This window comes from Pleurodeles waltl, chromosome 12, assembly GCF_031143425.1.
Source record: "Pleurodeles waltl isolate 20211129_DDA chromosome 12, aPleWal1.hap1.20221129, whole genome shotgun sequence".
In the NCBI taxonomy this organism is placed as follows: Eukaryota; Metazoa; Chordata; class Amphibia; order Caudata; family Salamandridae; genus Pleurodeles; species Pleurodeles waltl.
Genome location: NC_090451.1, coordinates 493290275 through 493303384, shown reverse-complemented (window position 1 = coordinate 493303384; position 13110 = coordinate 493290275). Strand labels below are relative to the sequence as shown.

Sequence of the window (13110 nt, the reverse complement as noted above, 5' to 3'; positions counted from 1 at the left end):
CAATACACATCCTTGCTTCAGGCCTAGAGAGCTAGTAACCTCTCAAGACAGACGATGCCCATCCCCTACCTCACAGGTCTTCAAACTGGGGGGCGGGCCCCCCTAAGGGGGACTCAAGTGGTCCCGGGGGGGCGCCAGACTTTGGCCAAAAAAAGCATTTAAGCACATAAGGTTAACAGGCCTTTGTTTAAAGCAAAAGCAGTTATTGCATTTTTAAAAAAGGTAACAGTACTTAACTGCAATGTTTAAATAGGTCTAGACATATTTAAGCATTGCCTTCTTTATAAAATAATTATAAAAAATTATGAAGGGGGGCCCAATGATTTTTATTTTTCAACTGGGGGGGGGGCACGGCATTAAAAAGTTTGGAGACCACTGCCCTACCTTGATCTTAACCCAGGTGCTTGCATATACCAGCCGAATTGCTCTCAGAAGTTTCAATTGATTTTCCCAGTGCTGAATGAAACGTTGCCCAGAGCTTATCCCAGGGGACACGGACAAAGGGCACCTTATAAGTCCACAAATCACACAAACAGCGGGTTGCAGGTGTCACTTACCCTGCTCAAAATAAGGCCCAAGGCTATCAAATTAGAGAGAGTCCCTTGTTTTTAGTGAACACTGTCCAATTCATCTGCAGCCTTCTAGACTCTGTGCTCACTGCTGGAGGTCATGTAGGAGGAAGGTTGAAAAGTATTTAAGGTCCACAACTAAGAGGGCTATCAATCTATAATTACTTGGGGAGGCAGCAGCCCACCTTTAAAAATGGGATGAATAACTGACCATCTCCAGCTTTTTGGTATATTTTCAGTCAACAGTACGTGACTGAACATTGAAGTCAGGAAGCTTGCCAAAGTCTTAATTTCTTTCACAAGGGCTAGTGGTATCCCCATAGGGACATGGTGACAGAGTTATATTCTAACTTTTCTTCTGGTAGAGCTCCACACTGACCCCTGGCCATCCTGGTGCCTGAGCAGGTCAACTATGGCACCTTTTCCTATCAAGCCTGCCTTGGGGATCTCTGAGACATGACCAGGTATGCCCAACCCCCTGCAGCACAAACCCTTTGGCTGCCAGTTTGCAGAGACTGGAAGTGTCTGCAATTGAGGTAATATGTGTGTCCCTGTTCAAACTTGTATTTTTTGGCTCATTAATGAAAAGCCTTTATTATTGGGGTGAGTGCTGTAAATAAACATTTTAAGGTCACACTACACTACCGACAGTGGTTTCAGTAAAAAAAAAAAAAAAAAAAAAAAAAAAAAAAAATGCACACGTCTGAAAAGTTTAATGATGAGGCTAAATACAATGCTCCCAGAATGCTCTCTGATTATATGCAAATGTTTGAAGTAGCTTGTAAGCAAGAGTGAAGATTATTTGTTTTCAAAATAAAATGTTCAGAAACAAATGCAAGTAGGAAACAAAACATTACGCTACCATGAAATTTTAGGTGCTATTTCTTTGAAGCGTCATTTAGTAAAATGTGGTGATGAATGCTTGTATTTCCAAAAAATATTCCTAATGTAAAATCAGTGAAACCATTTTCAACAAGATTATTGGAAGCATGAAAATAAACAAGCACAGGCAAAGCCAGACTTTCTTTTTTTGGTTAGTCTTTTGGTTTTGTCAATGCGTGTGTTGTTTTGACATGGCTTTTGTAAACACTTTGTTGTTGTGGGAGCTGCCAGGCCCTCACCATTGTAACAAGCACTGGCAAAAAGAAAAAAACGTTTTTTGGTCTCAAAAAGCACACACTGCCACCAGTGGCGTAAAAGGCCCGCAGCATTCTTCCATGGGTCTCCCTCTGCACAGCACCTGCCCTGAGTGAGTCTGGAGGGCGGGCCCTCCATGTTCTTTGCAGGGGGCCCCTCCAGTTTCATTACGCCACCGACTGCCACAGTAGTTCCTGGCACTGAACATAACTACTTTGCGTGCCAATATCCTCCTTGTGGAAGAGCAGAATGCAATCACTCACAGTAAAGCCAACCAACAGATAGAGAAATAGAAGTTTAATAAAAACAAAAACGCCAGACATAAGTAGGGACCCAATTCTTAAAGAAAGTCATAAAAGTGCACCCCAGGTATGTGTCTTTGAATTAGTAGCTTTCATTAATTAACAAGAGTTAACAGAAGTAGACCAGGAAATCGTACTCCTAGAAAAAGAAAATGTGTAAACTGTATTTTAGCACGAGCAAATATGCATGTGTAGATCTGCTCATGCGAAAATCTATTGAGCGTTTACAAGTTCACTTTCCCTCTAACCACTTTCTTTCCCAAACCTGGAAGAACTTCTACTTCTGCCATTTTCAGGAGTACATTTCCAACCTTTCTCATTATGGGAAAAGGGCAGAGTAGGGAAGACCTGGTGAAAATCCTTAAAATATTCAAGTTAGTAAGTTTGCAGACTAAAAGGCATTGAAGCCCTGGAACTATTGCTTACTGCTTCTTTCAGCCCCAGTATGTAAATCTACAGAAAGGTGGCAAAATAAGGAAATTACTATAGTAGAGATTTAAATTGCAAGTATTCAAGGCCTACTATAGCGGTAGCCCTGGCACAATCAGAGACGCTATTATCAGAGATCTTACATAATGAGATTGCTGCCATAAATTGTCACTGCACTACATGGTACCAAAGGGACAAGTAATTTTTTTTTTTACAGGACAAGTAGATTTAAGAAGCAACCTTTCCCATGGACAAGTAGATATTTTAATAAATTCCACACCCCTGCATATTGTAGATGGTCAGCATCTCACTGAATTAGACACTGCCATCTCTGTATATTTTTTACATACTGTATGTCAATTCAGTACCAGGCAAACAAAGACTCATTTTCCTATGTATTTATCACTGGTAAGTAGGAATGAAAATATCTTGTTATAGGACTTCAACTCTAACATCATTTTCTACAAGGGATGCCAACATGTTTAACTGCTACAGCAGCCTCAAAAGGGTGCAGATTAATCTCCAAGGAAGTGAGTGATGGGATCTCAAATTGTGCATGTGCCAAGTATCACAGGTTCACCTAGTCCTGTTTATTTTATTTACTGTCAGTCACCTGCAAATTTCAAATTATGACAGGGAAATCAGAAATATGATCATCATCACCAGAGATTGTGAAGAAAAGCAAGACTGAATCAACTACAGAGATCTGACATGGGACTACTTTACCTAGCAGACTGACTATACACAACATACTTCGCTGCCAGTCAGTCTCTAGGTGACATTATGAACTTCTTAGACAAGGAGGTAATACAATCAAAGTCACTCAAGGGATTACAGATTACTAAACTAACTAACTTTACCCTAAGCAAAGTATATTTGGAACTTGGCTCAGTTTTAATGACTGGGGACAGCTTTGCACTTGCCTTTGGGGACTGGTGAGTCAAAATACTTCAGGGACAACCATCTCAGGTCCTACAGTCTCCCTGTCATAGATTTTTAAGTTAAAACACACTATAGGAAGGAAAGCAGAGTGCGCATAATCTAAAAAGGTGCTTCTCTGCTTTGTAAGTTTGCAGCTAAACTGAGCTATAGTGAAATTTTCAACTAGCTCAGTGGAATATCTGCAGGCACAGAGAGTTCTCTTTAAGGTTTAAGTCAGGGAAAGGCAGTGACATCGACATTAAAAGTCTCTTCAGCATTTGCTTACCTTTAAAATTGTTAAAAAAATGTACTGTGACATTTTATGTATGTAGTCAGACTAAAGTAACAATATACGTGCCTTTATTGAACATAATGTAGTATTTTGGGTCAAGAAATGATTGAACACAAATTACAATTTAGTGGTGAAGGGACAAAAGAGACTATTTCATCCATTCACTGAACTGTACATGCCTATCAGAAAACTGGGATCAAAGAATAGTTTTCCCATTTCATCTAATTATGCAACTCTATGCAAATCACTATTTTTCTCTGTGTGCATTCTCATTGACCATGAAATCTGTGACCACACTGAAGACATTCAGGTCAGTTGGGCAATACATGAAAATGTCACCTACATATTGTTTATTAGACACTAATGTTGCTCCATGTTTAACAACATCTAGCCACACATACAATGCACCCGACACATTGAAAGTATTTATTTTACACTTTTCAGATCTGAGGACAACTCTGTAACTTGTAGCACATACTTTAAAGCTAAATTAAAGAAAGCTGGACCTTACTTTGGGCAGGTTTGAATAAAAGCTTCTGGTGCCATTTCTATTGTAAGGAAACTTCATAGCCATCACTTTGTAAATAGAATAAAGCATCAACTTGAGCTTGCACTTATCCATTGTTCACCTTTCCCTGGACACCTCATCCGCAAGCAGACCTTTAAAAACTTGGAAAGCTCAGGAAGCAGGCAGTCTACAAACCAACATTAAGTACTGGCCTCTGGTTTAACTCTGATCTAGTTCTGATCAGACAGCTTCCGGGAATATTTAAACCTTAGAAATCTCATACTCCATTAGTCATTAATTTTTATTCAGATACTCAGTGAATCCTTAGCGACATTGATATCGCAAAGAGAATACATCAGCTTAAAATTACAAGTTAGACAAACCATTTAAAGCATATCTGTTAGACCCGACACCTTAAGGTGGTAATCCCCCAACTTTTTGCCTGCCTCACCCAACTTTTCTGACAAGAGTTTTTGCTAGTTTTCGGACTCTGCGCACTATACCACTGCTAACCAGTGCTAAAGTGCATATGCGCTCTCCCTTAAACATGGTAACATTGGTTCATTCCCAACTGGCATATTTGGTTTACTTATAAGTCCCTAGTAAAGTGCACTACATGTGCCCAGGGCTTGTAAATTGAATGCTACTTGTGGGCCTGCAGCACTGGTTGTGCCACCCACATAAGTAGCCCCTTAACCAGGTTTCAGGCCTGCCATCAAAAGGCCTTTGTGCGCAGATTCACTGCCGCTTTGACTTGACATTTGAAAGTACTTGCCAAGCCTTAAACTCCCCTTTTTCTACATATAAGCTACCCTAAGGTAGGCCCTAAGTAACCCATAGGGCAGGGTGCTATGTAAGTAAAAGGCAGGACATGTACGTGTGTGTTTTATATGTCCTGTAGTGGAAAACTCCTAAATTCCTTTTCCACTACTGTGAGGCCTGCTCCTTCCATAGGATAGCATTAGGATGAGGGCTACCCTCATATACTGTTTGAGTGGTAGATTTGCATCAGAAAGGGGTAACCAGGTCATATTTAGTATGGCCAGAACAGTGATAGAAAATCCTACTCATTGGTGAGGTTGGATTTTAGATTACTATTTTGGAACTGCCACTTTTAGAAAGTGAGCATATCTCTGCACTTAAAATCCACCTGTGCCTTATAGCCTGTCTCCAATCAACGCCTAGGCTTGGCTGGTTGACAGCTTCCTTGTGCATTTCACCCAGAACCCACAAACATAGGACATTCAGTCACACCTGCACTCATCTGCATACTGAATGGGTCTTCCTGGGTTGGGTGGGGTGGGTGTAGGGCCTGACATTTCAGAGGCTAGTGGCCTGCCCTCACACAATGGACTGCCAAACCCCCTACCGGGACCCTGGCAGACAGACCTGTACTGAAAGGGGAACTTGCACTTCAAAACCACTCTTAGAAATCTCCCCCACTTCAAAGGCAATTTTAGGTATATAAACTGGGTCTCTGACCCCACCAACTCGAACACTTCTGGACCTTAACCTGTCCAACAAGAACTGCCTGGCTGCCCAAAGGACTCATCTGGACTGCTTTGCTGAGAAGGACTGCTGCCCTCTGACTTTGCTGAGAACTGTTCTCCAAGGGATTTGATTGAGCTTGCCTCCTGTTTTCTGAAGTCTCAGGGCCAAAAAGACTTAGTTTCTTCAGGAAACTCTAGAAATCACCGCACAGCTGACCGGAATGACGCAACCTGACTTCCCGAGTGGGAATTCCAAGCAGCACCTGCCTGGCGACAGAAGATTCGACGCACAGCCCTACCGGAGCAAGGCCGTTGACTGCCCAATTGGGAATTTGACGCAGCACCTGCTGTGTGACAGAAAAATCTACGCATCTCCCTACTGGATCAATGCAACCCCTGTGACTTCTTCCAGCGCACCCAGGATTTCCCCTGGGAGTCACAAAGATCCCCGCATGGCAGTGAGGAAAACGGCGAAAAACAACACAACCCACTTGACACGTGAAAAGAAATGACGCAACGTATGTGCTGCGTCGGAAAATCCGACGCACACCTTATTTTTCACGCATCTCCTACTCTTCGGTCTCCATGCGTGTTATTTTTTACGCGAACCAGGTACTTTGTGTAATCAAGAGACAACTGTTGATTTCCAAGATTTAAGACTCTTTTTAAACCAACAAAAGTGATATTTCAACTTGTGCTATTGAATCTTTATCCTTTTGACCTTATTTTAACCAGATAAATATTATCTATTTTTCTAATCCTGTGTGGTGTATTTTTGTGGTGTTTTCACTGTGTTACTGTATGATTTATTGCACAGATACTTTACACATATACTTCTTATTTAAGCCTGACTGTTCAGTGCCAAGCTACCAGAGGGTGGGCGCAGGATAATTTGGATTGTGTGTAACTTACCCTGACTAGGATTGTGGTCCCTACTTGGGCAAGGGTGTATACCTCTGCCAATTAGAGACCCCATTTCTAACAATATCGTTAAACATCCTCCACTCAACATCGCCACAAATTATTTGATAAAAGATGATTAAAAAATGTTAAATTTACAAGTACATCATCCGGGTAAATGATAACAATTTACAGACAGTTGAACATTCTCCACTCAATCCTGCCTCAAATTGTTATTCGATGACAAGAAAATCATTACTCACAGACACAAATGCTCTTGGAACCACCAATAATTATTTTTTCCAAAATGTGAGAAGTGCTTTTCCAAAACCGGTCCAAATAAAAAAAAAAAAAACACACTAGTTAAATCATTAATCATTACATAAAAAAAGCTTTTCAGTCAAAAACATTAGTAGATGATGGATTAAACATCAAAAATAACATCTCATTGTGTGTCACAGGGGAAACATTATCCAAATTGGTACCAAATATTTTTAACTCAGAATGTCTAAACCTGGATTTAAAAAATAAAAATAAAAAAAAAACAACACTAGCAGCAGATGCCAATTCTGTAACGTCATGACACAAGATTTAATACAACCCCCATGGCCCCTCGATTCCCCTTTCCCTAGCCGTAGTATTTACACATCAATGGGAACAGGCCAAACTTAAACCTCATACTGGACATTAAATGAGGGTCCAGATTTGTTCTTAAATAAAATTGCATTGCACTATGAGTAACAAGGAAACAAGTCAATTGTAATCTTTAAATTTGTAGACAATGTGCTAAATCAACATGATGGCTTCTACATTTTGCCATTATTTTCAATTTCGGGGAAAGGATTTTAATTGAGTTAGACCCCAAAATATCATCTTTTGAAAGGTCTAGTTGGGCTGCCAAGTACCAAAATTATTTAGAAAAGGTAAGCGCCCTTTCACAGTCATGCAAAAATACACCCCAAGTGAGTTTTTAATAACATCTTCACTACTACTAGATGTAGGCTCTTATTTGCCTAAGATAGAATCTGACCGAAGGCCCAGTAGCTGATTTCAGTTAACGCCAGCTTCAAACAAATCATTTATTTCGTGGATGACTTCCCCAAACCTAAGTAATATTTCCAAAGTTTAGATTTTATGCTGCTATAAATCTTCAAATTAGCTATCGAGTGAGCCTCTGCCACACATAGTATTACAGAAGGGATTTTTGAGACATACACTTTTGATAATGATATGCTTCTACACCCCCACCTACATAAATAAAAATAAAAATCTTTCAGCAAAGCCCAATTGATTTGGCTTTTGAAATTTGCCCCTTGACATGGTTAGACCATGATAGGTTGTTTGAGATAAGTGTCCCGAGATATTTGGATGGATACTCATGGCTTCTATTTTGGCCCTCTCATAAAACCATTTAAATTTGAGATTTCCATAACAAAGTTTGTGTATATTTGAAAAAGCACAAGGATTATTGCTCATGATCAGCATGAAATTCTCTGATGGGTGCTTTAAATTATAAAAACAAAACCATTCATGTAGAATGTGCAGCCTTGATATCACCAGAGTAATATGTAGATTATATGTGACGGTCTACAACTAAGGTGAAAATACCCAGGTGTTCTGCAATCCCGAGCAATAATAGGTCTACTTTCGCCATATAAGGACAAGCACCAAGTACACATCCGCTGTAAACACATCCACATGAAAAAAACAGTTACCCTCAGGAATCCAAAACCTACGATCTCAGTGTAGTACCTGTAATCTCAACCCTGTTAACAGTCAGAGGGTATTGTAGCTTTTAATTTTTAATCACAAGGGGGAATAAGGAAATATATCATCACTTCTCCCTGTACATAGAGTATCCTGTTCTGCTGAAGCTCCTATAAATACGTTAAATCAATTAACAAGGACAGGATAGCGTTAATATTGAAAAAATCTATGTCCACCACAATACTTTCACATATAAAAGCAAAATTGCATCACTATTATGGAATTCACCCGTCATGAACTCTCCATTACCACAGACTCAGAAATACATAGTAAGGCAGGTTCTGAGACCTAAGTCTGAGGTTACTGATTGACAGGTCACAGGTGGGACAGCATGTAGCCGGCAGACAAGCACCACAGGAAACTTCGATCAATCCCACAGATAGGCACAGTGACACCACATGGTCCAGGGAGATTAGCCCCAATAAAGCGCATATGGCCAGAGGGGTGTGTGCATTCCCAAAACACCATAAAGTCAGATGCCACAGGAAGTTAGGAACACTCAGCCAATAAGAACACAGCACACCGCAATCACTCGTCCCTCATGCCAGACACCCAGTCACATTACCCACTGGTCCTCATTGTATCCACGCAAGGTTGAAGCCCACCTGCATTTGTTATCAGGGACCTTATTTACGACTCCAAGACAACAGCTCACTTTCTTCACCTAGAAAAGAATGCTGACATTGTTTTATGCTACACAGAGAAATGTATAAAACACCTTCCAGCTCAACTGTACTTTCCGACAGTCCTTAGACCCCCGTTTCTGTAACTGTTCTCCCAGCCAAAGTGTTTAATTAAACCAACTCTTCCTGTTTTGCCAAACGGCTTTTACCTTTTCTTCTTTAAAAGGTAAATTCACATTTGAGCAACAATATAATGGGTGTACTGCTTAGGTCTTAACCATCGGAACAGTGATTAAAGTGAGCAGGATCCATTTGAAACAACATTCCAAATTTTTTCAAAATTAATTTTACACTAACAATTCCCTCACTTCTTCTTGCCTTGCCTCTAAATTTGATGGCTTTACCCACATTAATCAATCAATCAATCATAATATTTATTAAGCGCGCTATGTACCCGTCAGGGTTTCGAGGCGCTGAGGAGGGAGGGGGGGGGGGGGGGGGGGGGGGGGGGGAGCGCTGCTGGTTTAGCGGGCGAAGAGCCAGGTCTTGAGGAGCCTTCTGAATGCGAGGAGGTCCTGGGTCTGGCGAAGAGATGTGGGGAGAGAGTTCCAGGTCTTGGCGGCGAGGAAGGAGAAGGATCTGCCGCCGGATGTCTTGCGCTGGATTCGGGGTACGATGGCGAGGGCGAGGTTGGCGGATCGGAGTTGACGTGTTGGAGTGTAGAAATTGAGTCTGGTGTTGAGGTAGGAGGGTCCGGTGTTGTGAAGGGCCTTGTGAGCGTGGGTCAGGAGTTTGAAGGTGATCCTCTTGTCTACCGGGAGCCAGTGGAGTTCCTTTAGGTGAGGGGAGATGTGACTTCGGCGGGGTATGTTGAGGATCAGTCGGGCGGAGGCATTTTGGATACGTTGGAGGCGTTTGATGTCTTTGGTTGGGATGCCTGTGTAGAGTGCGTTGCCGTAGTCAAGTCTGCTGCTGACGAGGGCCTGGGTCACCGTCTTTCTGGTTTCTGTTGGAATCCACTTGAAGATTCTGCGAAGCATTCGAAGGGTGTTGAAACAGGAGGAGGAGACGGCGCTGACCTGTTTGGACATGGTGAGGGCGGAGTCCAGGATGAAGCCGAGGTTTCTTGCGTGGCTGGCAGGGGTGGGTGGGGGTCCGAGGACGGAGGGCCACCATGAGTCGTTCCAGGCTGAGGGAGTGCGTCCGAGGATGAGGACTTCCGTCTTGTCGGAGTTGAGTTTCAGGCGACTGTTGTTCATCCAATCGGCGATGGATTTTAGTCCCTCGTGGAGGTTTGTTTTGGCTGTGAGCGGGTCTTTGGTCAGGGAGAGGACGAGCTGGGTATCGTCGGCGTAGGAGATGATGCTGAGATGATGTTGGCGGGCCAGTTGAGCGAGGGGGGCCATGTAGACGTTGAACAACGTAGGGCTGAGGGAGGATCCTTGGGGGACGCCGCAGATGAGGTTGGTGGCTTTGGAGCGGAAAGGGGAGAGACGGACTCTCTGCGTTCTGTCGGAGAGGAAGGATGAGATCCAGTGGAGGGCTTTATCTTGGATGCCGGCTTCCTGGAGGCGGGTCAGTAGGGTGCGGTGGCAGACGGTGTCAAAAGCGGCCGATAGGTCGAGGAGGATGAGGGCTGAGGTTTCGCCGTTGTCCATTTGATGTCTGATGTCATCTGTGGCGGCGAGGAGGGCGGTCTCAGTGCTGTGGTTTCGTCTGAATCCGGATTGTGAGGGGTCCAGGATGGAATTGTCTTCGAGGAAGTGGGTGAGCTGAGTGTTGACGATCTTCTCGATGACTTTCGCTGGAAAAGGGAGGAGAGAGATCGGACGGAAGTTTTTGAGGTCGTTGGGGTCAGCCTTGGGTTTTTTGAGGAGGGGTTGGATTTCTGCGTGTTTCCAGCTGTCCGGGAAGGTGGCAGAAGTGAAGGAGAGGTTGATGATCTTGCGGAGTTCGGGGGCGATGGTGGCGTTGGCTGAGTTGAAAACATGATGGGGGCAGGGGTCTGTGGGGGAGCCTGAGTGGATGGTGTTCATGGTTGCTATGGTTTCTGCCTCGTCCACGTGGGTCCAGGCGGTGAGGCGGCAGTCGCGGGAGGAGACGTCGGGGGTGGGGTCTGGCGGTGGACCGGTGATGAAGCCGTCGTGGATGGTGGTGATTTTCTGGTGGAAGAAGGTGGAGAGGTCGTCGCAGAGTTTCTGGGAGGGCGGGATGTCGTTGGAGTTGGCTTTCGGATTGGAGAGTTTCTTCACGATGCCAAAGAGTTCTTTGCAGTCGTGGGCGTTGTTGTTGATGCGTTCGGTGAAGTGGGCGCGCTTGGCGGTGCGGATCCGTTGGTGGTGTTCGCGGTTGGCGTTTTTGAGGGCGGCGAGGTTGTCGGGTGTGCGTTCTTGGATCCATTTCTTTTTGAGTTTCTGGCAGTTGCTTTTGGAGGTGGTGAGATCGTCTGTGAACCAGGCTGGTTTTTTCTTTCCTTGGATGGTGCATTATCGTTCTCATACTGTTTTTCTACGCACTTCAACCTTTGGAGCCGACTCCTATACTTTGGTGGGAACATCACACAACTGCATACCAACAACGAATTGCTAGCATGCTCATAGGCTTCTGCACAAGGGAACATTCTCACTTATTAGCATTTATTTATTAATTAATTTTAACATGCAATATGTGCAAAAATGTTTTGATCATATTTGTTGTAAATATTGAAAAGATCTAATATTGTAGCCTTAATATTTCAATGAAGCATGCACAATTTCTGGCAAGTGTAGCCACTGCATGCGTGTATATATAAGGGCACATAACAACTGACTTGCATTTTTGGGTCACTTGCGGTTAGGTCTAAATCGAAATTTACAATAAATGTTACTCAAATGTAGTGATATAATCTAATGCTGAACTTAAAACACATCAAATGTAAATGAAATCCACTTTTGAATTTCAAATTCTTGATTATATATTTAGCAACGGTTTGCTGAAATCACTTGCAAACCAAATGTATTTTGATTGTTTGGTTCCTGCTTTGACTCTTAGGGAATACTGAGGTAGAGTATGACTTGGTCCTATAATTTCGCTGGCTTAAGCACCTCAATGTGTCAACAGTGCCACGAAACCAGCTGGGGTGTGAACAAGCGATCTACAAACATGCCTGTTCTCTTATTTGTTTAAAAAAGGGAACTTGGTTTAGAGAACGGATGCTATGTGATAAATGCTTTACTGTTGATGAAATACAGAACGTGAAAAAATAAAATACATATCACACGTTTTTATGCATGTAATACACGTCAGCGTCATGTTAGCAAGGGTCTCTGCTTGCCTCTGGTACAAACATTAGTGCCTCAAAGTCCAAATTGAGATCAGCCTGCAGATGGGCGTCTTTTAGAAGCCAAACCGATCAAGTGGGGTATACCTCAAGCCCTAATGAAAGAAACTGTAGCTCTTTACTCTAACACCCGTGTCAGTATAAAACTGGGCAAAGGCGATAAAGTCACACCATGAACAGAAACCAACTAGGGTCTAAAACCGGCATGGATCTTGGCATGCCTGCATGCTCATGGACTTCTGCACACAAGAACATTCTCAATTATTAGCATACATTTATTCAGTGATGTTGATAAGTAACATGTGAAAAAAATCTTTAGTCACATTTGTTGTAAAAATTGAAAAGATCTAATACAGTAGCCTTAAAATTTCAATGCACCTAAAATGAAGCAGGCACAACTCCTAGCAATTTTAGCCAATGCTTATATGTACAAACAGATCCACTGCAGAGTCTGCAAGGATAGCTTCTGGCAGTCAAAGAGTATTGCAGTCTTTAGCTTTTCACCACGAGGGAAGATGAGGAAAACAAGAAATTGCTTCTTCTTGTACTCAGCGCTCCCGTTCTGCTGAAGTTCCTGCAAGTAGATGAAAACAATTTACAAAGAGGTAATAGAGTGGGCTGACTGAGAATATGCAGATGTCCTGCCAAGGACCTACTTTACCACACTCAAGTCTACTTTGGAAGGACATCTGTATACCCACAATAGTTTTTTGTTCATGCAGACATGTTTCTGCACAATAGAATCTTCTTAATAATTAGTATTCATGTGGGCCAGTCGTTTTCCCGTAGAACATGCACAAATATTGGACTATGTTCGGTAAAAATATTCAGACAATCTAATTTTATCTCCCTA

The 13110-nt window shown here is 42.7% G+C and overlaps 1 protein-coding gene across 2 annotated transcripts in view; it reads right to left on the bottom strand.

Annotated features, from left to right (window-relative positions):
- The window catches only part of PDP2 (pyruvate dehydrogenase phosphatase catalytic subunit 2), a 36905-nt gene that overhangs the window by 10290 nt on the left and 13505 nt on the right, over positions 1 to 13110 (bottom strand). Inside the window, exon 2 of one of the 2 annotated variants that reach the window (XM_069217202.1) lies at positions 12636 to 12831. The exons of the other annotated variant lie outside the window; for it this stretch is intronic. The gene's annotated coding sequence lies outside the window, so the exon portion shown is untranslated. The remainder of the gene's footprint in view (positions 1 to 12635; positions 12832 to 13110) is intronic. 2 annotated transcript variants of the gene reach the window in all.